The 25,582-nt window shown below is 42.6% G+C and overlaps 1 long non-coding RNA gene across 2 annotated transcripts in view; it reads left to right on the top strand.

Annotated features, from left to right (window-relative positions):
- Positions 1–2,655: 2,655 nt before the first annotated feature.
- LOC136793912 (uncharacterized) overlaps positions 2,656–25,582 on the top strand; it is a 49,873-nt gene continuing 26,946 nt past the window's right edge. Inside the window, exon 1 of one of the 2 annotated variants that reach the window (XR_010839994.1) lies at positions 2,656–2,930. This is a non-coding gene — a long non-coding RNA (uncharacterized lncRNA). Of the gene's footprint in view, positions 2,935–25,582 lie in introns of both variants that reach the window. The other variant, XR_010839995.1, reaches the window with a different exon arrangement.

Below are 25,582 nucleotides of genomic sequence, written 5' to 3'. Positions count from 1 at the left end.
AGGAAAGATAAAAGGAAGGAAGGAAGCAAACAAGCAAGCATTGTAATTACTTTACTTTCTATTCACAAAGCCCAGCATGTGGCCAGACCTCTTATCTCCTCCATTTCCATTAACTTAAAGTTTTGGGTGTGGGGTAGACACAGGAATGGCCTTCAAAGTGACCAGTTACTGTACAGTTACATGTCATCTTCTGAGGTTCATCATATATAGCTTCTTGCTTAAAATTCTTAGAAAAGTTTCAAAAAGCCAGATTTGTTTAAAATTAGGAAATACAATAGGATTTTTTTTTTTGAGGAGGAGGAATTAGGTAATTTATATTGTTAACAACCATTTATATGAAGATATTCTGGAAATTTACTGTATTAATGCAGGTCTAAACTGGTATTTTAGAAGACACACCCCTTTAATTTCTTTCCTCTTTATTTTTTCTTCACTCAGAGCTTTTATAACAGAACATGGTGAAACAGTCTAACTGGACTGCCAGGATGATTAAAATTTATATCATTTTTGCATCTGTTTTGAGAGGTGGAGCCCTAATTTTAAAACAAATTATTAAACATTTCAAGAAAGTAGATTGAAGATTACTCTTTATTCTCTAAAAATTTCAAGAGTTGAATTGCTGTGGATAATTGGCAGGATTTTTTTGTAATGAATATATCTGATTTAAACCGAAGGTTTCCTTCTTCTGTTCATAAAAGCTTACATGTCTGCTCTGCTTTACAATAGTAATTTTTAGGGTCACTTTTCCAGCCCTTCCAAATCCTCTTTTTTTTCCCAAACGTGAAATGTACAGAAGGAAAAAAGCATACATATTTCATTTTTAAAATTGATTAGTAATGTTCTAAAGAATATATTTTAAGGGTACCTTCTAGGCTAGAGATTTGCAAAACATCAGCTGTTTCTCCTTGTGCGAGGTTTTGTTTATGCCCTTCTTTTAAATCTATTTTTGGTCTACCGAATTTAGTACAGGTTGCTTAAAAAATCAAAAGCAATTATAAAATTTACCTAGAAATCTTTCAAACTCGAGTTAAGCCATATTATAATTTTGTTTTCTGTTGTTGCTTTTAACTGTATGAGTGATTTATGCTGTCTGTGTTTTTAGTTTCCTATATGGCCTTTCTTACACTTCTACTTACTCTCTCCTTATTTCTTCTTCACTACCTTGTCTTCACAGAATTATTCAACTCAGACTGCCATGCAAGGGGAAAGCTATGAACCCTTAGGTATTATGTTTTACCTTTTAGAAGTAAAGGTATACTTTTTCAAAAGTCCATTTTACCCCCTTGGAAAGAAATATCAGTGTGCGTACATTATCTAAGAGGAGACTCTCCCCTGGTTTTTGTTCCATTTATTGAAAACTTCAATTTCTTTGCAGCGGCTTCTAATTTATTTTGCAATTCACACAGCATACTGTAAACGTAAAGTTTTCAAACTTAATTAACAGCTAAGGATAGTGGCAGGCCAAGCTTTAGAGGCATTTACTTAAGCTCGGCTCCAAGAAAATGAAGAGACTTCCATGCAGGAAGCTGTGCACTTGAACCTCTTAAACAATAAAACTGAGGATTCAGAATCAATCGTGGCTTTGCTTTTTGATGCCCCGCCAGCACACTTGTGGGCTTAACCCCTATCGGGCCAAGATGCTTCTCACAGGAGTCCTTGCTCTGGAGCTGTTTTTCGTTTACAGAGATGAGGTAGCAATAAGACAAAATCCCACAGCATTTCATCAAAGTTTCAGAAAATCCACTTTTAGATTCCACAGGGATGGAGGTTCAGCAATCTGGACAGAGTCACAGCAAAATGGAAGAGCAGCCCAAGTCTAATGATGGGAACAATTGGGGTGTGGCATTCCTCAGACCTATACACGGGGCAGAAGAGGGTAGCATTACCTGTAGTGTCAGGGTTCGGCTACTCCTAGCAGGAGTGCTTGATGCGGTCACTTAGTCTCTTCCAGTCTCAGTTTTCTCATCTGTAGAATTGGACCAGGAATCTCACAGGTAGGGTGTTGTGTTTTAGGTGCTGTGCCCATTAGCATGGAGAGCTAGGTCAAGTCTGGCTTAGTCACTACTTCACCAGCCTTAGGCAACACCTTATATCTCTCTGGACCCCAATTTACCCATTTTGTAAATAAAGGGGTTGAATTCTGACCTCACATTTCTCCCTGGGGGATCAGGAGGGCCAATTTTTCCAGGCTTCCTATTCACCAAAAGTCTCAATATAGATTTTTTGACTGTCTCACCAAATGGGGACATACCATCACTGTCAAGATGAAAAGGCACTGCTCACCACATGGTATACTATGCCTCAAACTGCAGTCATCTGCCTGAAATACACAACTATTTACTTATTATACCTTTTTTAATTACTCTGTCAGCTGTACACTTTTATTCCATTGTACTATTTGTGTAAGAAGATTATTTTATTATTTGAGTTACCTGTTTGGCATTCTCTCATTAAAAAAAAAAAAAAAGAAAAACAAAAAAACAAAACCAAGGTCCTCAAAAAAAAAAAAATTGAAGCTCTTACAGTTTGATGAATCTATTTGTAAATCAAAGTGGCGTTTTTATGTCTCTTCATAAGCCGTCCCGTATCCGTCCTAGACAAAATGCTCAGGGACAGCTGGAAGCCACTGGTCTGCCCGGGACTGCGGGGCTGGGGAACTCGCAGGAAGCGATGCGGCATGGGGGCAGTGCGCACGCGAGTCAGGGGAGGACGCACCACCGCCCCGCGGGAAAGGGAGGGTACGGTGACACCGGAACTGGACGGGTGGCGATCTGCTTTAGGAGCCAGTGCCTCCAGCCATCTGTTGGTGACCCTGAGGAAAGTCTCTGCCCTTGCAATCCTGAAATCGAGGGGGAAAAGGAAGACTGGGCGAAAGCGGAGGGTCTGGAGCAGGCAGCAGTTTCCTGGTCTCCTGGGGAGGAGGTGGAAAGGTTGGTGACGTGACCAGAGCCCGGCTCGGTCTTTTCATTTCACTTCGTGGCTGCGAAGAACATAACAACAATGATTTTAAAAAAAAAAAAAAAAAAAAAAAAAAAAGCCAAGGGAGGCCTGGATCCGCCTGGATTAGTCCTGCGGGGTCCGGATCTCCTGGCCTGCGCAGGGGTGGCGCGCTCTCCCCCGAGCGTAAAAACGCGGTAGCCCGGCACCCCGCTCAGGCTCTCCAGGTTTCGGGGCTCCTATCGAGGCTCTGCCGGGGGAGCAGTGAGAGCAGTGACCCCCAGAGAAGCCCCCTTACCCCCGGCCGGTCTGCAAACTCGAACGTGCGCCAGGGCGCCCTGCGGTTGGGGTGACAGCAAAGGCCAGCGCGGGGCCGCCGCCGACAGCCTGCCCCCCACGCCGTGCGCTCGGTCCAGTTGCTTGGGGCGGGGAGGAGGAGCCCGTTCCGAAATCCGCCCGACTGGATAACTTTCCAACTACGACTTTTTTTTTTTCTTCTTCTCTTTCTAAAGAGCAGCCTAACTTGACATGATCGGTTCTCCTCGCCACGACAATCCTTGTCTCGAGACCCGGAGTTGCGGGGGGGTAGGGTGGGCGCGGGCGCAGGTCTGCCCTGGGGTCCCTGCCACCGGAAGACCCGCAGGTGGCTCCGGGAACACCGCTGGGGGCGCAGCGGCGTCCAAGTGGGAATTCCATTTTTGGCCTCCGGGCGCGGTGTTTTCAGTCTCTCGTGTGTTTAACTGAATTGGATACACATTTTCACTCTTCTCACGTTTCCTTTCCGAATCTACCTTTCCGCCTTGTGCGCCCCTAGTCTCCCCCGAATCTCAGGCACCCGGCCGGGCGCAGGCGAGCGTGGGCGGTTGCGGGCGCGGCCGAAGCGCCGAGGGGTCTGGGTGCCGCCGAGAGGCTGCAGGAAGCCGGGTCTCCGGCTCAAGATCTGCCGGAGCCGCCGCCTCTGTGGGATCTCGGGGCACTAGGTGTCTCCTCTCCCAGTCTGCTCTAGGGTGGGTTTCATTTCAGGGTAAAGCGAACTCAGGTCTCTCTCGTTTGTCTAAATCTGGGGAGGGCGGGTGGGGTTAGGGGCGAGTTCTTGCCCCGGACCTACCTCGCCCTGTTAAACACCACTTGGAAAGAAAAGTCAGTGACCTGGGTCCCCAGCACACCGCTGCAACATGCTTAGCCATGGCTTTGTTTTTGTTGTCTTTAATATACGTAGATTTCTAGCCCTGCAACCCCGTGTCAGCACAAAGCCCTCCTCTCTGTATTGAGTCCTAGAGTCCCTGGCAGTTTCCTTTGATTTCGGAATTAGCCTTTCCCACTTTCGGGGAGTACCTCCTACTTGCCCACAAGACCAGACATCACAGCCAAGCAGACAGTGGGCCCTTGGGATCCTTACATAAAATATGGTGGAAAGAGCTTTAAGGGCCTCTACCCTAGCTCAGCCTGGACCATTGCCCCCACTAATCCCTCCATAGAAGCTTCCCCAAACCCCCGGGCCCCCCATGCAGCAGGTAGAAACTCACCTTCTCCCTGGTCAAGAGTCCTGGGTTGATATTCTCCCACTGCAGTGTGACTTTTTAGGCAAATTCCTTAAATTTTCTTGTCTCAGTTTCTTTTTCTGTGAAATTGGCTATGGGGTCGTTGTGAGGATGGGAAGTGATTACGTATTTGTAAGCACTTTGAAAATCTCAAAATCCCCTGATTTTAGGTGATGTGGATTGGGACAGCTGTTAGGAAGGTGGGTGCACAGTAAACGTGGGAAGATGAAGGGATCTCACTGATTAGCCTAAATCAATGAAAAAGGAAACGCTGAAACCCACTGGCGCCTGGCAGAGGGGATGTTTGCAGCTAACTCTGTTCTTGGAAGAGATTTAACTGTTCCGTCCTCTGCAGAAGCTCCTTCTAGAAGGAAGTCCGAGGCCTCGGAGGAAGATTTACCGAACCCTTGAACGGAGCGGGATGTACTTCCCCACGCCTCCATTCCCCAAGCTTCCAAGACTAAATAAAGTTGGCGTGGAGCAATGGGAGGGGTGGGCTCACCTGCCGCTGAGCCCCCACTGAGGCCGCCTGAGCCCCCATAAGCAGGTTACTGATCCTTTTCTGGTCTCAAAAGTGGGGCTGATGGCACGTGTGTCATGCCTTGGGGGCCCCAGAGACAAGAATCACAGGGAAAGCTATTGGAGTATCATTCTGCTGCCCTGCCAAGCATGGGGCCAAAGCCATGGCCATGTGGCTGACCCCACTTTAGGTAGGTACTGTTGTTATGGCCAGTGGACACAGGAGAACTGTTACCGAACACAAGTTCAGCCAAACCAACCAAAATGTCGGAGTTTGGAGCAGAGAAAGGTTTATTGCAGGGCCAGGCAAGGAGATGGGTGGCTTGTGCCCGAAAAAACCCAAGCTCCCTTTAGGGTTTCAGGAAAACGTTTTTAAAGGCCAGGTGAGGGAGGGGCATGGTTTGTTGTTGCAAACTTCTTGGTGTCAGAATCCTTTGTTCTTGCAGCTTCCAAGCAGGTCAGGTCAGGATGTTCCTGTAAACCTCCAAGACAAATGTTGTTCTCTGTTCTGCAACTTTTTCTCTCTCTATGAATGGAAAAGTGCTGTACCCTTAAAGGTCAGAGCCTTGAGAATGGGCCATCCTGTATATTTCAGGCTATAGGCAACATTCTTAACTGGAAGGAAAGCAATAGAATACAAAGGTTAAAGTAAAAGAAACAGATTTACTATGGAGTCAGATTTGTTCTTCCCTATTGATGTGGCAGAGAGCAGGGATGTAGGGTCTGTGCCCCCTGAGGAGGCAGTAGAGCTGGGTTTCTACCCAGGCCGTCCAAGCCCAGAGCCAGGACTTGGAACCTCTCTGGCACAGTGCCTGGAACCCAGTCAGTGCCCAATCCAGGGAGGCACATCTTGCTGTTTTAAGGAAAATAGGACTTGTCCCACCTTGTCCCAGGCCCACCCACTTGCTATTTCCCTTCATGAATTTAATTTTGAAGTTGGTGGGGGAAGCCTAGGCATTCATCCCTGGAAGCACTCTTAGTAGAACTGAAATCTTCCAAGCTTGCCTTGGCTACTTTAAAACTCTGCGGGGCAGTAATGACTATGGATGGCCAGTAGTTTCTATGAATATGGAGGAGTGGGTGGGGGCATGTCGGGTGGATTACTAATTAACATTAACTGCTGGTAACCTTTCCTTCCGTCTGACTTCCCTGCAATGCTATCCCGAGAAGGCTCAGCCCCGGATGCTTTTTTGCAAAATACGATTAGTCACTTCTGGCCACATGTGCTTGCCCTGGAACTTATTTGCCATCCTATATAATTATTAGAAGGAGCTTCCAATTTTATTTGAAATTCTAAGTTGACACGTGTGTCAACGTGCCATGACCCGGCCTTGTGTTTAATTTCTCTTTTGTTAGCCTCATTTGGGCTACCCTGTTCACTTTCTCATTGCCACGGTTACCCATTGGAGCTATGAATTACAGCCTTGAGGGTTTGCTCCAGAAAGGTCCTGTGCTGTGCCGTGTGTGTTATCCTTCATGGGTACAGGTGAGGGCCTATCTAGGTGGCTTTGCCATAGCTTGAAACTACAGGTCACGGGTGTTCAGAACTGTCCTTTTGCACCTACTGTTCCTTCTCTTGGCAATGCTTTTCCCATCTCTTCATCTGCTTGGTGAACTCCTGTTGATTCTTTTTATATATATATTTTTTTTTATTGATTTTTAAATAATTTTTAAATTGAAGTAGAGTTGATTTACAATGCTGTGTATACAGCAAAGGGATTCAGTTATAAATATATATAATATATAAATATTATATATATTAAAAATATATAAAAATATATAAAAAATATATAATATATATAATATATGTATATAAATATATATATAATATATAAATATTATATATATATATTTCCTTTTCAGACTCTTTTCCCTTATAGGTTATTACAACATATTAAGTATAGTTCCCTGAGCTACACAGTAGGTCCTTGTTGTTTATCTATTTTATATATACTGTTGATTCTTTGACTCAACTCAAGCCTTCCTCTTTGCAGCCATCCTTGACTTCCAAGAGTTGGCCACGTCCTCCTGTACTCCCCGTGTACCTCTCTCTGTCCAAGCATGTATTGCCCTCTGCTACGACCATGCTTTTATGTTTCTGTTAGATTCTCGTTGTCAGGTGTGCGTGGTTATAACTGTGGGCTCTCAAAGCAGACTTCCTGCGTTCACGTTTTGACTCTCCCCTTACTCTCTGGCCATGTGACCTCATGTGTGTCATGGGAATAAGCGTATTGCCTGACTCTCGGATTGATAGGATGAAATGAGCTATGTTATTCAAACCACGGTACCTTGCAGGAGGCACTCAGTAAATATTCAGTATTATTAAGGCATTGACTTTCTTTCTTATGGGCTGTGAGCTTCTCAGGGGATGTGAGAGACATAAATTTGTATTTATTCTCATTTCCTGGATACATAGTGGGTGCTGTATTCCCAGTACTTGGCTCATAATATGTGCTCAGTTACTCTTTTCAGAAAAAAAATGAGAGAGGCAGAGTTTGTTCATGGAGGTACCAAATGTCCAATCATCATGAGCCAATTACTCAGCATTACTGTAGCAGTTACTCCGTGCAAGGCATTGTGCTTAGTTCTGCAGTGGATGAAAAAGGGGGTATCAACACTTCCATACAGTTAACCATAGAGTCGGGTGATAGACGAGCACTATGACCATCAGATCATGGCACAAGGGAGAAATAACTATATGCTTCTAGGCAGCGATCTGGTCCCCCCTCTAATCCATCCTCACTCTCGCCTGACTTTTCTTGTTGCCGGGCAGAATTAAGCACGCCCAAAGGCCGAGGAAGCCGAAGACATTTAAGCCGGAGAGCCACTCCCTTGCATGGACTCCTTTCATGTGTTCACAGGGTCATATGATTTTCAGTTCATTTTCTTAAGGAGCCCCCCTAAAGTACTTTAAGCTCCTGGCCCCATAATGCCTGGATCTGCCCCAGTTGTGCCGTGGTGTGGCTTAAACACATTTGATGACTCCGCAGCGTCTTGAACAGTGACCACCTGCTATGAGCCACTCAGTGTATGAGTCTGGAGCACGTATCTTCCAGACGCTTAGCCTGGGATGTAACCCCTTCATCACCTGACCAAATTCCACGTTGGCCCGTCTCTCACTGGAGCCAGCTGGGCTGCTTGCTCTTCCCGAGGGCACTGTTTTGTCTCCACACCTTTAACAAGGCTTTTCTCTTTGCTGAGGATGTGCTCCCCCCACACTCCCCCCCACCTCTGCCTGTGAAATAGTCATAGCATCCTCCAGCTGCCTTCAAATGGCCTCTTCTCCCCGAGTTTTCCCCCAGACCCATGACTCCCGGCTCTGAGTTCCTCGGCACCCTGCTCAGCCTGCTTCGACGGCCTTCCCCGTGTGGGATGCTGCTTTGTCGCTGATGGTCCGCTTTCCTTCTGCCAGCAGGATTGTCAGATTCCCATTCATAGCCATGAACTTTGAGCCTGATGTCTGTTGACACAGTCAGTAGCCTCCTTGTTTGGGGAAAGAGGGGAGGGAGGGACGGACGAGGATGCAGTGAGGAGGGAGGGACAGATACAGGGAGTGAAGAGTTTTCATGTATTTTGTCAAAAAACTGCTGGAAATAATAGATCTTATAGTTTCAGAAGAGGAAGAGATTATTTGGGCAGAGAAGGGTCCTCAGCTTGACGTTGAAGGCCAAGGAGGTAACTCGAGTTCAAAATGACCAGTGGAATAAAGTTTATGAAAAGACATCAGGGTGTTTTTTGGTTTGGTGCCCACCCTGATTTAAGTTGCGACTGTTAAAAAAAAATAAATCAGAGGTAGTTGTCGCTCACAAGCAATCTTCGAGCGTTTACTTTCTAAGCAAGTACTTCAAGAAACAATGGCTTTTTGTTTTCAAGAATCACATATTGCTAATCTCAGAGCATTTTGAAAGGAGTCTTCAATATCATGTGAAAAATTAAAGTATTACTATAGATCAGAAACTGGAAAAGAAGTCTTTTCTATTCTTTAGGAGTCACATTATGCTGTAACCATTTGAGAAGGTAGCCTATAAGTTAAATTTTCTCTGAAACTGGCATGTGACATGGCAAAAATTAAATGCATTGTTTTTTGACAAGGTTTGAGGACTGGAATTTAGAAAAGCACTTGGTATGGGAGACGGCTGAATTAATACCGTTGAGATCGTGGTTATAAAGATTGATAAAGAAGGTGCATTCACTAAAAGATATAATGGCAGATGTAATAATGACGGCATTCATCATCCGTCAAAGGCATTTATTAAGCACCCACAGGTACTTGGCAGCCTATGGCGTGCCGTGCAAGGAAGACAGACGTGGTCCCTATTCATGCAAGAGCTTTGCCTTTGTGCTCTTCCTTTGTCAGGAGTTTAACGTCCCTACTTGTCACTGGTGCCTGAAAGACACTCCTTGTCATTATTTACGCTGTCTGAGTTTCTGATTTTCAAGGGTGGGGGGCAAGTCTTTTTTGTCGTTTCTTTTAATTATGCCACACACCGTGGTGTTCCATCCTCCAGGGAGACATTGCCTCTGTCAGTGGGTGAGCCTGCAGGTAGGACCCACCCTCATGTTCGTTCACAGCATCTGCAGGAAGATGGGTGGCTTGTGGGAGGTCACCGTGCTCCTCCTAATAGAACCCACAGGGCTTTGCCTGTCTCTCTGTTGTAACCCCTGTTCCCGTGGGTTCGTCCTATGCTGGTCTAGACTGTGATCAAGCTGAGGGAATGGAGGTCCCCCTGAGCACTCAGCACCCGGCTGGCCGTGCCACCTCACCAGAGATCAGTGGTTCGTTGACTGACTGAGGCAACAAAAGAATTCCACAAAGCAATGGAAGGTCAGTGGCAGATCTTATCACATGTTTGTTTTACTCAGCTCCTGACGTATCTTATCCTGTACACGTGGACACACCGGTACCTGCTGAATTGCCTATTTGTCCCATGTGATGTGCTGTGAGCTCTAGTAGTTAGAAGCTGACTCCAGGCAAATGGAAAATGGAGGGTGGGAGATGTTCTCCAGAAGTAGTTTCCTATGGCTGCATGTTATCAGCTGGCAGTCAGTGGAAGGACGACCTGTGACCATGAGCTCCAAGTCACAGTGGTAGAGAAAAGAATGCGTCCAGTTCATGATTTTTCAAAATACCATGATTGGGGGAAAAAAGTGCCTATGCTGAGCTTTCATTTCATTCCATGTTATACCCTTGAGTTTTAAAGAAGATTTTTTTTTTTTTTTTTTTTTTTTTTTTTTGCGTTATGAGGGCCTCTCACTGTTGTGGCCTCTCCTGCTGCGGAGCTCAGGCTCCGGACGCGCAGGCTCAGCGGCCATGGCTCACGGGGCCCAGCCGCTCCGCAGCATGTTCGATCTTCCTGGACCGGGGCACGAACCCATGTCCCCTGCACTGGCAGGTGGACTCCCAACCACTGTGCCACCAGGGAAGCCCTAAAGAAGATTTTGATATAAAAAAATCCAATTACAGAACTTTTTTTTGTGGGGGGGAACTGTTGTGGATGATATTTCGCACCGTGTTGTGAAGAGCTGAGTTAAATGCATCCTGAGACATTTTCAAGGTCATGTTTGCTCTTCCAGATTAATTTGTAGGCTTATTGGTGGGGCAACGGGGATTAGTGATACAGTGGGTTTCCTTTATCACCTTGGCCAGCAGGGAGCTCACCATTACATGTTGTCACTGATGAAAGGAGCTTCCTGGCACATTGCTTTTTCCTAAAGGCAGAAACTTTATACTCTCTTAATTTTTGTCCTAGTCCATGTGTATATTTTTTCTTGCAAACGGCTTCAAATCCTTTTGAAAGTTAAATATATTTTTATATCTATATACAGCTGTTAACTATGTATACTAATATATGGGTCTGTGTGTATGTATACAGGCATTATATACATATACATACATATGTATATATATCTCTATACATCTATATATTTATATCTATATCCATAAACACACACAAATCATTCATAAATCTACTCAACAACATTTATTGAGCATCTGCTAGTTGCTAGGTACCAGTTGGTGCATTGAGGAATCTGACCACTGACGAGGTAGCTTCCTTCTTTTACCAAGCTCACCTTTTAAAGGAGCCAGACTATAGTGACAATGACATAATAGGCTAATATGCCTTTGGAACAGGAGGGAGGGAAGGACTCTTGAATTTGCTGTTTCTTCAGTTCTGCCCTTTCCCTCACCTTCAACAACTAATTTGTCACCCACTGTCCTTTTGGCATCCCTTTTCCCGTCCATGGCCATCCTCATTAACTTACATCTCAATTGCTGCAACAGCTTCCCATCTGGCATCTCTTCCTCCATTCTTCGTTTATACTGGTCTGATGATTTTTCCTAAAACCTCACGTTTATCTCTGGGGCTTCCTACGGCGGATCCCCCGCCGTGGTAATAATAGTTGTAGTTGATCAGAGGCAGTGCTTGCTCTGAGCTCCTTGCTCTGCGTGTATTATCTGATTTAAACCCTACAAAATCCCATGTCACGAGGGAGGGGACTGAGGCTCAGAAAGCTGAAAGCACTTGCCTGAGACCTCACAGGTGCTCGAGAGCAGCTCTGGCTTCAGCTTTGTGGTCTCAGTTCTCCTGATGTCTGCTGTCCTGCTGCTGATGTGGGTAGAACCCTGGTGCCTAATATCGACCCTGGCTCTGAGCTCATCCCTGTACCTCTGCCATTTTCCTCAAAGGACGTGGTATCACCTGTCTGCTCTGTTTAAGGACTCCTTCTGTTGGTCCTGGGCAGATCTTCTCAGGGCTGGTGAGTGGGGCATGAGGCTCCCAGCAGGGCTGCATTACTAGGGCACCTCATGTAGCTCCAGGGTGGTGATGATCAGTCTTCACCTGGAATTCTGCATTTCCAATCCGGATACCTGACGGCTCCAGGGGCAGAGGAGTCCTGGAGTAGGTTCATAGGAGCAGATCACGTGAGCTGATCAGTATTCAGCGGTGAAGTGGAGAAGGGAATTCAAGCATTCAACAAGAGACTGGTGCTTCTGCAAGCTGCTGCGTGGCCTGAGAATCCATGGTTCATCCACGGAGACTTGGTCCGCATTCACGTTCACCCCTCGCCAAATTCTCGCAGCATTCCATGAGAGCCAGCACTGACAGTTGGGTCTTCGGTCAGAAGCCTGTTGGTTGCAAGCAACAGAAACCGTCTCGAGCTGGTCTAAGCGCACTGGGCACGTTCCTTCATTCACTTGGCTTGTAGTTTTCTTTTCTTTTTTCTTTTTTTTTTTTTTTGCGGTACGCGGGCCTCTCACTGTTGTGGCCTCTCCCGTTGCGGAGCACAGGCTCCGGACGCACAGGCTCAGCGGCCATGGCTCATGGGCTTAGTTGCTCCGTGGTATGTGGGATCTTCCCGGACCAGGGCAGGAACCCGTGTCTCCTGCATCGGCAGGCGGATTCTCAACCACTGCGCCACCAGGGAAGCCCAAGACTTGTAGTTTTCTTAAACAGGGCAGCAGGTGCTTATGCTGTCTTCTTCCTCTAGCTGTGAGTTTCACATCTGCTACCAAGAAAGGGCTCACTGCCTGATGCCCAGAGAAGCATCTTTTGAGAAAAGAAAGTGCTTTATGATGAGGTCAGCCAGCAAAGAGACAGGAGGCAGGGCTCAAATCTGAATCCTCGATCCTGGGTTCTGAGCTAAATTTAAGGTGTCAGGGGAATAAACTGATTGGCTAGCCTCAGAATCAATCCATATATGATAATCAGCTGCTGGAAGCCAGAGTTTCCTTACTGAAGTACTTCTCACTTCCTAGAGGGCTCCTGTGGCATCACTTCTATTCTTCGCGTTCCGTAGACTGAAGATTCTTGGTTCCGGGGTCATCCTGGAGACGGGTTCCTGTCTTGCCCATGTGCAGTGCTGTCTCTGTAAAATAACTCAAGGTTTGATTCATCAACAACCCCTTTTAAGGAAGCAAAATCAGTTTCAGCTGTGCTATTTCACACTGAGCCCAAAGAAGATGTCCAGTAAATTCCTGGGCACAGTTGTAGACATTTGGGATCCCAGTGAATACAGTAAGCCCTGCCTTCCTAGAGCTTACCTTCTTCAAGGAGGAAAAGACAATAAATGACAAACATAACAATTATGGAATTGAATATATGTTACAAAATATCAGAGCAGGGTAACGGGGGGTCTGGGAGGGACAGACTGTGGTGTTAAGGAGTGGGGTCAGGGCAGGCCTTATTGAGAAGGGAGCAAAGCTATAAAGGGCTATGGGAGGGACAGCCAAGTGGTAATCCAGGGGAGGAACATTCTAGAAGGAAAAGCCAATGCATCTGCCCTGAGGCAGAAGTGTACCTGGCGTGTTGGAGGAATAGTATGGAGGCCGGTGTGGCTGGAGCCTGGCATGTAATTTCTTCGTGAGCTTGGAAGGAAAATTCCTCTTTTAGTGAGGACTTCCGCTGCACATTGGCTGCTCTTGTGGTTTTGAGAGGTCAGTCCTCAAGCAAAGGCTTCCTTTTAAGCTTGAACTTTAAATAGAACTCTTCTATTTTTCGAAGAGGGAAGCCCATCAAGGTTCTGGTCCTGTGTGTTCTGAGGGATGCTTTTTTTTTTTTTTTTTCCCTGAAGAAGCCTAGCTTGGGGAGCTGCTCCTGTTTGTAGATAAATTTCAAAAACATCGTCTTCCAGATGCTGTGTCTCCACAGCACATTTTGGATGCCTGACATTTAAAATCCTGGAGAAGAAACCTCCAGTGTCTTGTCTCCCTTTGGAAATGATGAATTTCAAATGAACTCAAGTTAATGTAGTGAAGGGTGCCAGACAAACCGTGTTCAAAACTGTAGACCCTCCACAAAACAGGTCCATCAGGACCCCTTTTAGCAGATGGCTGTGCCCTCCCAGCCTCGCAGCAGACCCAGACATCGGCTCCTAGCGTGAGAAGGTAATTTCTGTTTACTTCCCCTACACTGTCGCTCCTGTGGGTTACCATGCTATTTCCAGCAAATTATCTTACTTCATGCCCCTTAGTAATTGGATAACTAATCAAATTTCTATTTTAATTGGGATGTTTGGTGTCAGGCTGATGCAGCCCGGGACACTTCGAGGGTGTGATCTGGACTTGTAACTCATGGGTAACTACTTCTTTGGTCACATAAACATGGCCCCTTGAATAAATGTTAGCTGTAGACACTGTCTCTTGATGGGGATATTGATCAAAGTGAGCTCCACTGTTGACATTTAGGCTGGATTCTTCTTTGCTGGGGGGGGGGGCTGTCTGCGAATTACAGGATGTTTAGCCAAGTCCCTGGCCTCTACCCACTAGATGCTAGTAGCATCATCCCCATTTTGTGACAACCCAAACGTCTCCAGGTGTTACCAGTTGTCCAGTGGCGACAGCATGGCTAGGGACCATCAGATGCCAACATCTGGGTGACAGTGATCAGACCCCGTATTTACAAAGTGGTTTCACAACCACCCCGCAAGTTGCATAGGATCACGCCTTATAACAATAAAGACAGCAGCATTCGCCTCTTCTTTTCTTCTTATGGATCTTCTTTTTTTCTTATTATAGAAGTAATACAAGTTCATCTTAGAAAACTTGTGAGCAAAACAAAACTATAAGGTTGAACTACAATTCATCTGTGTTCTCACCAGCCATCGATAAACGTCTGTTAATTTATCTACTCTTTTTCATGCATACATCCATGTATCAATAGATATAATTTTGTTGCAAAAATAAGATCATGCTTTTTGCCCTGTGTCCTAATCTATTTCCTTCTGTGTGCGAACCATAAATATATTTTCTGCGAAATATTCTCATCTGTGACTCTATTAAATATTCTCACCTGTGATTCTAATAGCTGCATGGTATTGCAATGTGGAGATGGACTGTAATTTACTCATGGGTCCCCTGCTCTTGGCATTTAGGTTGTTTCCAGTTTTTCCCTATCAACACTGCTTTGGTGATTTCTTTTTCACATTTAGAACACATTTAGACTGGGTAATGGAATGCTGGGTTTTGGTCAAGGATGAGGGGATGAGTAGGAGGGAGAAGTTGCGAATGACATCATGTGTGTGAGCTTTAGGTACTGGCAGTTCCATCTACTGAGACGGGATGGAGAAAAGATGATGGGTTTTGGGGTGAGTCTGCCCACGCTGGCAGTGAGCTGCCAGACAGCTGGAGATGTCTGATGGCCAAGCAGAAACGAGGATGCAGGTTTGAGAGAGCCGTCTGGAGTGATCTTCCTAGAAGTGGGATCGAATCTTCTGGCACAGTGCTGTCCACCAGAAGCCTACTGCAAACCACATGTGTAATTTTTAGATTTCTCGTGGCCGCAGTAAAAAAATAAATGAAAAGAAACAGGTGAAATTATTTTAATAATACATTTTATTTAACCCAGTATATCCAGACTGTTATTTCAAAGTGTGCACGCTAGCTGCACTTCAGGTGCTCAGTTGCCGTAGGTAGCTTGTGGCTACCGTATTGGACAGGGCGGCTCTGAGGCATGACACCACAGCAGTGTTCACTTTGTCTTCCAGGGGACATCTGGTAACACCTGGAGACATTTTGGATTGTTACGGCTGGAGGAAGTGCTATTGGCAACTAGTGGGTAAAGACCCAGGGATGTGAGCAAACATCCTCCAATGCCTAGGAAAGCCCTTCAAGCAAAGAATTATCCAGCCCAGATTGTCTCTAGTGCTGAGGTTGAAAAACAGTTGTCTACAGTCAACATTTGTTCAAGGGGCCATGGTGTTCCCAAGTGTCAGGCCTGTGTGCAGAGCTCTACAAGGATTGTCTCACAGAATCCTCAGAGCAGCCCTATGAAATAAGCTTTATTACAATTTCCATATTACTGATGAATTAACCGAGGTCTAGACAAGTTAGGTGCATTTGTCCAAGGTCATGGACCTTGGGTTCAAACTTAGGCCATCTGACCCAAGAATAGAGAGAGAGTGGCTATATGGAAGTGAGCTTTAGCATTACCTTGAATAAGCAGAGTTACCCAAAACATCTGCTTAAGTTCAATATCTCATCTTTCAGTTGTTGGCGAACAAACATGGCAATACTGTACTCTTATCCTCTCTTTGAATTTTTTGAAATTAGGCTTGTCCACTTGGTCACATCAGTGTGGTCAAATGGAAGACCATCTCATTTCAAATGCCCCTGATCGGCTCTGAAGTCTTGGGGGAGTTAGTTAAGCACTCTGAATTCCAAGCATTGTCATCTATAAAATGGGCACAGGTATGCTTACCTTGCAGGACTAATGTAGGGCCTGAATGTACTAACATGTTTGAAAGCGTTTCACACCTATTCACTATCTGCTCAATAAATCTAAGCCAGAACTGTATCACCACATCCTTGGTTTAAACTCTCTGCCATCCATAAAGGAAAGGGTCTGATGCCTGATTTGGAAGGACCAGAAGAATGCATCCCTCATCCTCTTGAAGCTTCCAAATATGGGAACAAGATGCTGGTCAAAAGAATTATGTTTCTTGAAAATGAAAAAAGAGTCATTGCCAGAACTCTTCTCTGTGTCTGGTGCCTTGAAACACCTAGGAGCCATATGATTTCTGAGGCAGAATAAAGCTGAAGAGAGGTGGCATCCAAAATAGCACTTTAAAAAAAATTCTGAGCAAGGGCATTTGCAGTATGGAAGTGGAATGTTAATTGAAATCTGACTCTGCCAACAGGAGCTTTGGAAAGAGCCCAATCAAGATTAGACTAATTAAGACATCTTTAAAATTGAACAGGTTGGACTGTCTTAAAGAAGAATTGAACCAAATGAAAACTATATGCTAAGGAATATGACTCTGGAGGGTTGAAAAAACAAAACAAACAAACATGCAAATTATTATCATCAAGTCAAAGGAAGGAAGGAGAGATGCTAGCTCTATGGACCCCGGTGAATCAGACCTACCGTACCGGAAACTAAATTTTCTAACATGTCGCTGGCATTGGCAGGTTGGTTGTCGGGCAGACATGTCATTCAAACCACCCTGGAAATAAACTGTTTTCTTTTACAGGCTATCCTGGATGTTTTTTAGGGAACACTTCCTGTACACTTGCACCATGACATAAAAGACCTCAAAGACCAAAATATTCCAACAGAGCTTGTTTTAAATGTACAGCATTGTGTGATTTTAAAAAGTGTTTTAATGCCTCTTATCTCTTGGCTTCCCTTCCTTTGTTTCCTCCCGAGGAAAAAATTAAAAAGTCTTTATTTTAATGTGTTGCAAAATAAAGTAGCAGTTCTACAAAAAGCACAGATAAGACGCCTAATTTTTAAGGTTGTGCTAAGTACTGAACTAACCTGACAGCCTATATTTAGTATAATGATTTATTTGCTCTTCCAAAAAGCTTACAATTTACCATAAAATTTTGGATACAAAAGGTGAGATTCTACCAACTACATAATATAATCGATAGCGTGACTCGGTACCTTGGAAGATTCCACTCCTCCCAAAAAATATTTTGACAAGACTTACAGCAGTTAAACATAATTGTCTTTGCTCATTATTGGAAACAGTACTATGTGTGCCGATGGCATCACAATAAATATTTCTGTGATTAGGAAACTTGTTATAGTCCAACAGCAAGTTTGCTCAAGCCTTAAATTATTTTTCATAATCTGTAAATAATGTTGACATTACTTTGGCATTATAATAAATATTAAGGCTATTTGGAAGTGAATCTGCTAGTTTAGATGCCTGCCTACCAAAACAAACTTATTTATATTATTGGCACATAGAATGAGGAAACATCACACACACAGTCTTCTGCATTTGGCTGGCATATTTTATATGATCATTACATTTGTTTGGAGGGTTCAAGAGTCATATAATTAATACACTAATAAACTATTTTATAGAGCTGTTTTTCAGAAGCACACTACCAAATGCCTTTTAAATAACACAATAACTGAAGGCTTGTTCACAAGAAATAGCAATTGATAATAAAACAGTTAACTGAATGGTTTAACCTTTTTTATTAACAACGAGTAATGCAACTTTAGAGGATGGGGAGGAATAAACAAGGGAGAAAATTGAAGTTTTTGGAGTAATTTGTGCAAGCAAATGGATTGTGATTTGTGGGAAAGATATGGAAAATGAAATCTAGATGCTGGTGGTTACAGACAGGATTTTTATACCGGCAGCTGTGCTATTTTTATGTAGTAAACAAGAAGAGGAAGGAAAGAGGTCATAGTGAAACGAATAAGAAAGTTCCCTTAGAAATGTGGTTTTTAATGTTAAAGGACTGCCCCTTTTCCTGTTGCACCATTTTTCCTTAAACTGATAACGTTATCCACCCTTCTTTGGGAAAAACCATCTGAGTGATGACAGTCATGTGCCATATATGTTGGAGAAGAGGGTCAAATTCTGGCTCCGCTACCCAGCTGGGTCTTCAACTTCTGGGCCTCCATCTCTTTTCTATAAAAAGTGGGCAGCAGGACCAGATGGCTTCACAGGCGAATTCTATCAAACATTTAGAGAAGAGCTAACACCCATTCTTCTCAAACTCTTCCAAAATATAGCAGAGGGAGGAAAACTCCCAAACCCATTCTACGAGGCTACCATCACCCTGATACCAAAACCAGACAAAGATGTCCCAAAGAAAGAAGACTACAGACCAGTATCACTGATGAACATAGATGCAAAAATCCTCAACAAAATACTAGCAAACAGAATCCAACAGCACATTGAAAGGACCATACACCATGATCAAGTGGGATTTATCCCAGGGATGCAAGGATTCTTCAATATATGCAAATCAATCAATGTGATAAACCATATTAACAAATTGAAGGAGAAAAACCATATGATCATCTCAATAGATGCAGAGAAAGCTTTTGAAAAACTTCAACACCCATTTATGATAAAAACCCTCCAGAAAGTAGGCATAGAGGGAACTTACCTCAACATAATAAAGGCGATGTATGACAAACCCACAGCCAACATCATTCTCAGTGATGGAAAACTGAAACCATTTCCTCTAAGATCAGTAATAAGACAAGGTTATCCACTCTCACCACTAATTATACAACATAGTTTTGGAAGTTTTAGCCACAGCAATCAGAGAAGAAAAAGAAATAAAAGGAATCCAAATCAGAAAAGAAGAAGTAAAGATGTCACTGTTTGCAGATGACATGATACTATACATAGAGAATCCTAACGATGCTACCAGAAAACTACTAGAGCTAATCAATGAATTTAGTAAAGTAGCAGGATACAAAATTAATGCACAGAAATGTCTTGCATTCCTACACACTAATGATGAAATATCTGAAAGAGAAATTAAGGAAACACTCCCATTTACCATTGCAACAGAAAGAATAAAATACCTAGGAATAAACCTACCTAAGGAGACCAAAGACCTGTATGCAGAAAACTATAAGACACTGATGAAAGAAATTAAAGACGATAGAAACAGATGGAGAGATATGCCATGTTCTTGGACTGGAAGAGTCAACATTGTGAAAATGACTCTACTACGCAAAGCAATCTATAGATTCAATGCAATCCCTATCAAACTACCAATGGCATTTTTCACAGAACTAGAACAAAAAATTTCACAAATTGTATGGAAACACAAAAGACCCTGAATAGCCAAAGCAATTTTGAGAAAGAAAAATGGAGCTGGAGGAATCAGGCTCCTAGACTTCAGACAGTACTACAAAGCTACAGTCATCAAGACAGTATGGTACTGGCACAAAAACAGAAATATAGATCAAGGGAACAGGATAGGAAGCCCAAAGATAAACCCACGCACATATGGTCACCTTATTTTTGATGAAGGAGGCAAGAATGTACAATGGAGGAAAGTCAGCCTCTTCAATAAGAGTTGCTGGAAAAACTGGACAGCTACATGTAAAAGTATGAAATTAGAACACTCCCTAACAACATACACAAAAATAAACTCAAAATGGATTAAAGACCTAAATGTAAGGTCAGATACTATAAAACTCTTAGAGGAAAACATAGGCAGAACACTCTGTGACATAAATCACAACAAGATTCTTTTTGACCCACCTCCTAGAGAAATGGAAATAAAAACAAAAATAAACAAATGGGACCTAATGAAACTTAAAAGCTTCTGCACAGCAAAGGAAACCATAAACAAGATGAAAAGACAACCCTCAGAATGGGAGAAAATATTTGCAAATGAAGCAACTGAGAAAGGATTAATCTCCAAAATTTATAAGCAGCTCATGCAGCTCAATATAAAAAATAGAAAAAAAATACAAAAATGGGCAGAAGACCTAAACAGACATTTTTCCAAAGAAGATATACAGATTGCCAACTAACACATGAAAGGATGCTCAACATCACTAATCATTAGAGAAATGCAAATCAAAACTACAATGAGGTATCACCTCATACCCATCAGAATGGCCATCATCAAAAAAACTACAAATAATAAATGCTGGAGAGGGTGTGGAGAAAAGGGAACCCTCTTGCACTGTTGGTGGGAATGTAAATTGATACAGCTACTATGGAGGACAGTATGGAGGTTCCTTAAAAAACTAAAACTAGATCTATCATAGGACCCAGAAATCCCACTACTGGGCATATACCCTGAGAAAACCATAATTCAAAAAGAGACATGTACTACAATGTTCATTGCAGCATTATTTACAATAGCCATGACATGGAAGCAATGTAAGTGTCCATCGACAGATGGATGGATAAAGAAGATGTGGCACATATATACAATGGAATATTGCTCAGCCATAAGAAGGAATGAAATTGAGTTATTTGTAATGAGGTGGATGGACCTAGAGTCTGTCATACACTGAAGTAAGTCAGAAAGAGAAAAATAAATACCATATGCTAACACATATATATGGAATGTAAAAAAATTAAAAAAGGTTCTGAAGAACCTAGGGGCAGGACAGGAATAAAGACACATGTAGAGAATGGACTTGGGGACACGGGGAGGGGGAAGTGTAAGCTGGGACAAAGTGAGGGAGTGACATGGACATATATACACTTCCAAATGTAAAATAGATAGCTAGTGGGAAGCAGCTGCATAGGAGAGGGAGATCAGCTCGGTGGTTTGTAACCACCTAGAGGAGTGGGATAGGGAGGGTGGGAGGGAGATGCAAGAGGGAGGAGACATGGGGATATATGTATATGTACAGCTGATTCACTTTGTTATAAAGTAGAAACTAACACTCCATTGTAAAGCAATTATACTCCAAGAAAGATGTTTAAAAAAAAAAAAAGTGGGCAGGTTTCTTAGGTCTATAATTCAGAATCATCATTTCATTTGTTTTGTCTTATCCCTCCAATAAACTGACTACCAGTCTGTGTGCTCACTCAACTAGTCAAGCCCTCTGGGCTACCATGTATATATATATATATATATATATATATATATATATAAGTGTGTGTGTATATATATATATGTATATATATACACACGTGCATACACAGACACATGCAAACAAATAACACACACATACATACATGCAGTGCACACATATGCATACATATACACGCACAAACATACACACATGTGCATATACATACACGCAAATATATATGCACACATGAAAACACATACATACACACGCAACACAGTGCATACATACAGAGACATACATATACACACATGCATACACAAGCAGACACACACATACAGCATACCTATATGGGCACATACACATGCATATACATACATACACACATGCACACATACATACATGCATATACACAGAGAGGCGTACATATATACACATACACGCATAAATATATATTCACACATATATATACACACACAAACACATACACATATATACACACACAAATACGTACACTCACATACATATATATACCCACATACATACATACACACATGCACATATATACGCATACATGCGCACATACATGTACGCACAATACACACGTGCACGCACACATGTACAGACATATACACACCCCACACATACATATATGCAAACATTCATATACACACATACATACATATAACCACACAAACACGCATATACATACACATGCACATACATGCACGCATACACACATACATGCGTACATGTACACATGCATATACACATATGTACATATGCACACACCTATACACATACATATAACACACATATACACAATGCACACATACACACACATAAACAGAGAGACATGCACACATAATACATATATACACAGTACACACACGTACATACACACGTATACATATATGCACACACATATACACATACATGCACATGTACATACATACACACCCACACATATACATATATATGTATTTTTATATATTTGATATGGGTCGATCTGAAGTTCTCTGGCCAATTAGTTCACTTTTAATTCTTGATCTTCACGGTTGGAAGTGACCTTGTGGTCCAACTGAGTAATGTGGGTCTTGCTTCTGTTTGTCAATATGAGTCACTCATGATGTGTGGAGGGAAGAGTCGACAGACCCCTTGAGGTGCAGTGAATGCTTTCTATTCACCCCCCACAACCTGCCTCTTCTGGGGAGCCTTGCAGACCCCTGAGCTCTGGGTTCCCCATCAGGCCGGGATTGGGCCTGTGGAGAGTTCCTGCGTAGAGAAAAAAAAAGGGAGCGTGGAACAGAGGGGTCACTAGAGAAATAAAGGGCTGAAGTTAGGGGAAACAGTGCTGGGAAGTGAGGAAGGAATTAGGAGGAAGAAGATGGCAGGAAACAGAAAGGGGTGCTGCCTTAGGACATGCTCAAATGGGAAGAGTCCACGGACCCTTGTGATTCTGGAAAAAATGGGGAGGTTTCGGGAGTCTGGTTCAGCTCTTTGCCTTTGACTACAAGATAACTCTTTATGCTTATATTTTAAAATAATATCTTTTTTTTCTTATTGGAAACTAGAAAAACAATTACTGCAGAATATAAAAAATACAGTAAGTATAAATATCTGTAAACTCACCACCCAGTGATAATTATTAACATTCAGATCTGTTTCTTCTAAGCAGTGTCTTTTGCTATGTTCATATATAGTATTATTTTTACACGTTTTTCTTTGGCTTTGTGTCCTGGTCTGTGCATTTTGTATTAAATCATGAGTTCCCCTTCTTGGTCCCTATTCACTAAAATATAATTTTAATGACGGTTTGAGATCACTGGGTTGGTTGTGTAGTAATTTAATAAACCATCTCCAAATATTTAGATGGCTTCCCATTTTTCATGATTATATAAATGCTGAGTGAAACATCTTATTTGATGTATGAATTGTTTGTCATATCGATGATTGTTCTTTTGGAGTAGATCCCTAAAAATGGAACTCCTGTGTTGAGAGGTATGAACAGTTTAAAACTCTCGGCGCTATTTTCAGAGGGTTTTGAACCTCAGTTTCCCCCTCTGCTCTTCCAACAAGGTTGATTTGAGAATGAACATCACGTTATGTGTGAGTTTTGAGTAATGGACACACCCTGCCGTAGGCAGCTTCCGAAGCAATGTTGCTTATTACTGTTTCTATGTGCCTCAAATAAGTCCCTCTTGCTAGTGAAAATCTGGAAAACTTTTCTGCCCCCTTTCTCAAGATGATCTATGCTATCCTGGAAACCATGGCACAAGACGCCGCTTAAAAAGGATTTTCATCTGCTTTGGGAAGTAAAATCTAAATACGTATTTCAGAAACTGCTGTAAATTTCACTAAAGCTACAATGTTTTCCTTAGAAGTCGAGGACATATGGTTAGTCTTCCAGTGTTACTAGTAACAAAGTCTTGAAAATATTAACTACTTCATTCTTCCGAGGAGAGTGTAAAATTATCCTTTATTTTCTTTTTTGCCTCCCACACTTTGGTTTTAACAAAACACGAGACATTCCTATTATAAGTAATTACAGCCCTTCTGTTCCAGTCTTTCAGCGCCATAAAATTAGCTATTGTACTAAATAATTAGCACATGCCATTCAGAATATCCTAAAAATTATACGCAGCACCAAGCAGGCACTCTACACTGACACTTGGCCACGTTCTCTCAAAAACCACTCAATGAAAATTAGGTATTGGCAACAGGTGCCTTGAAAACAATTTATTAATTGTAAAAAAAATACTAAGCATTTGAATGACGGCATGTAAAAGCATTTTCAAGTTTGGAATTGTCTGAACTCTGACTTCTTAAATATAGTCTTGACTGCTCTCACACTAATTGCACCCTTGAAGAGCATCCCACTGGCTAATTTAAAGCTCACACACAACCAGCAGAGTCTCCCCTGGGCCTAGGAGACAGCCAGATGAGGATCAGGACCCCTGAAAAGTTGCTGACCCTATGCAGAAAGGCTGCCCAGGGTCAGCTTTGCTCCTTCAATCACTGAAGATTATATTTACGTTAACTTTTTAATGCTCACTAAAATAAAACGTGGTTGTTTTGAAAGGTGTGGCTCTGCAGTTGATGAGGCCCTTAATGATTTTACATATTTGAGATGTTGAGTCAAACTTGTTTTATTTCATAAAGTAATGATTTCCAGGTCCTCTAACTGGGGGAGCATGGCTATTGAGACCTTGTGTTTTGAATATCACATATTGAATATCACATCGTAATTTTGACTATTTGGAATAACTGAGCTCAAATTAGGGAAGACTCCAACTTGTGCAATTTTTTATTTATTTTTTCTTGTTTTGGCCATGCTGCGTGGCTTGTGGGATCTTAGTTCCCTGACCAGGGATTGAACCTGGGCCCTTGGAAGTGAGATTGCGGAGTCCTAAACACTGGACCACCAGGGAATTCCCAGTGAAATGTTTTTTAAGAGGCAGATTCGTTTTATTTTAGTGTACAGACAGACAAGGATACTCAACTGACATTCAGGCTTAGTACATGTTTGATAAGAATTAGATAGTGATATGTTTAAAATAGGCATAAGGGCACAGAAGAAGGATAGTATTAACTACCCTCCCCCACTCCACCAGAAATGAACTGATATGCTGTGTTATATCAGACAAAATAGACCCACTGGAGTTAAAAGATGGTCATTTCATGTGAAAAAGCAAATCTCAAGAATGATGTAATAATTTTAGATATAATAGTTCTAGATATAAAATATAATATGTATCTAGGACTTAAAATATAAAGAAAAGCTTTCTAGCACTACAAGGAGAAATTGACACATCCATAGACCCCCACCCCCTGCCCTTGAGTTGAACAACTGGCAAGTGGGATCCAGTGGATGTATTTAGAATATGGTATCACTTTGAACCCAAACTGAAGAATACACATTGTTTTGAAGCATATATGGATAGTTTTGAAATTTGTCACGTGTACACCAATTCTCAAATGCGGCTTTGTGTTGGAATCACCTGGGGTGTTTTAAAAGCCAGTAATGTCCAGCATTGTGATGTAGTTGGAATGGAGTATGCCCTAGGAACTGGGACTTGTAAAATCTTCCAAGGTGGTTCTAATATGCAGTCCAGATTGTGAACTACTGCTCTAGTCTAAAGTAGCCCCAACTGGTTTCAGTGCACCATACATGATAGGCCACCATCTCTGACCAGGTTGTAATTAACTGAAAAATCAGTATAAAAAAATATAACTAGAAAAAGTCATATATTTGAACTTTAAAAGTTATACTTCTGAACAATATATGGGACAAAAATAAATAAAATGTTGTTCAACAGAAGAATGGATAAAGAAGAT

Source organism: Kogia breviceps, chromosome 3 (assembly GCF_026419965.1).
Source record: "Kogia breviceps isolate mKogBre1 chromosome 3, mKogBre1 haplotype 1, whole genome shotgun sequence".
Taxonomy (NCBI): Eukaryota; Metazoa; Chordata; class Mammalia; order Artiodactyla; family Physeteridae; genus Kogia; species Kogia breviceps.
The sequence above is the reverse complement of the archived record's forward strand: the minus strand, read 5'-3'. Positions and strand labels throughout refer to the sequence as shown.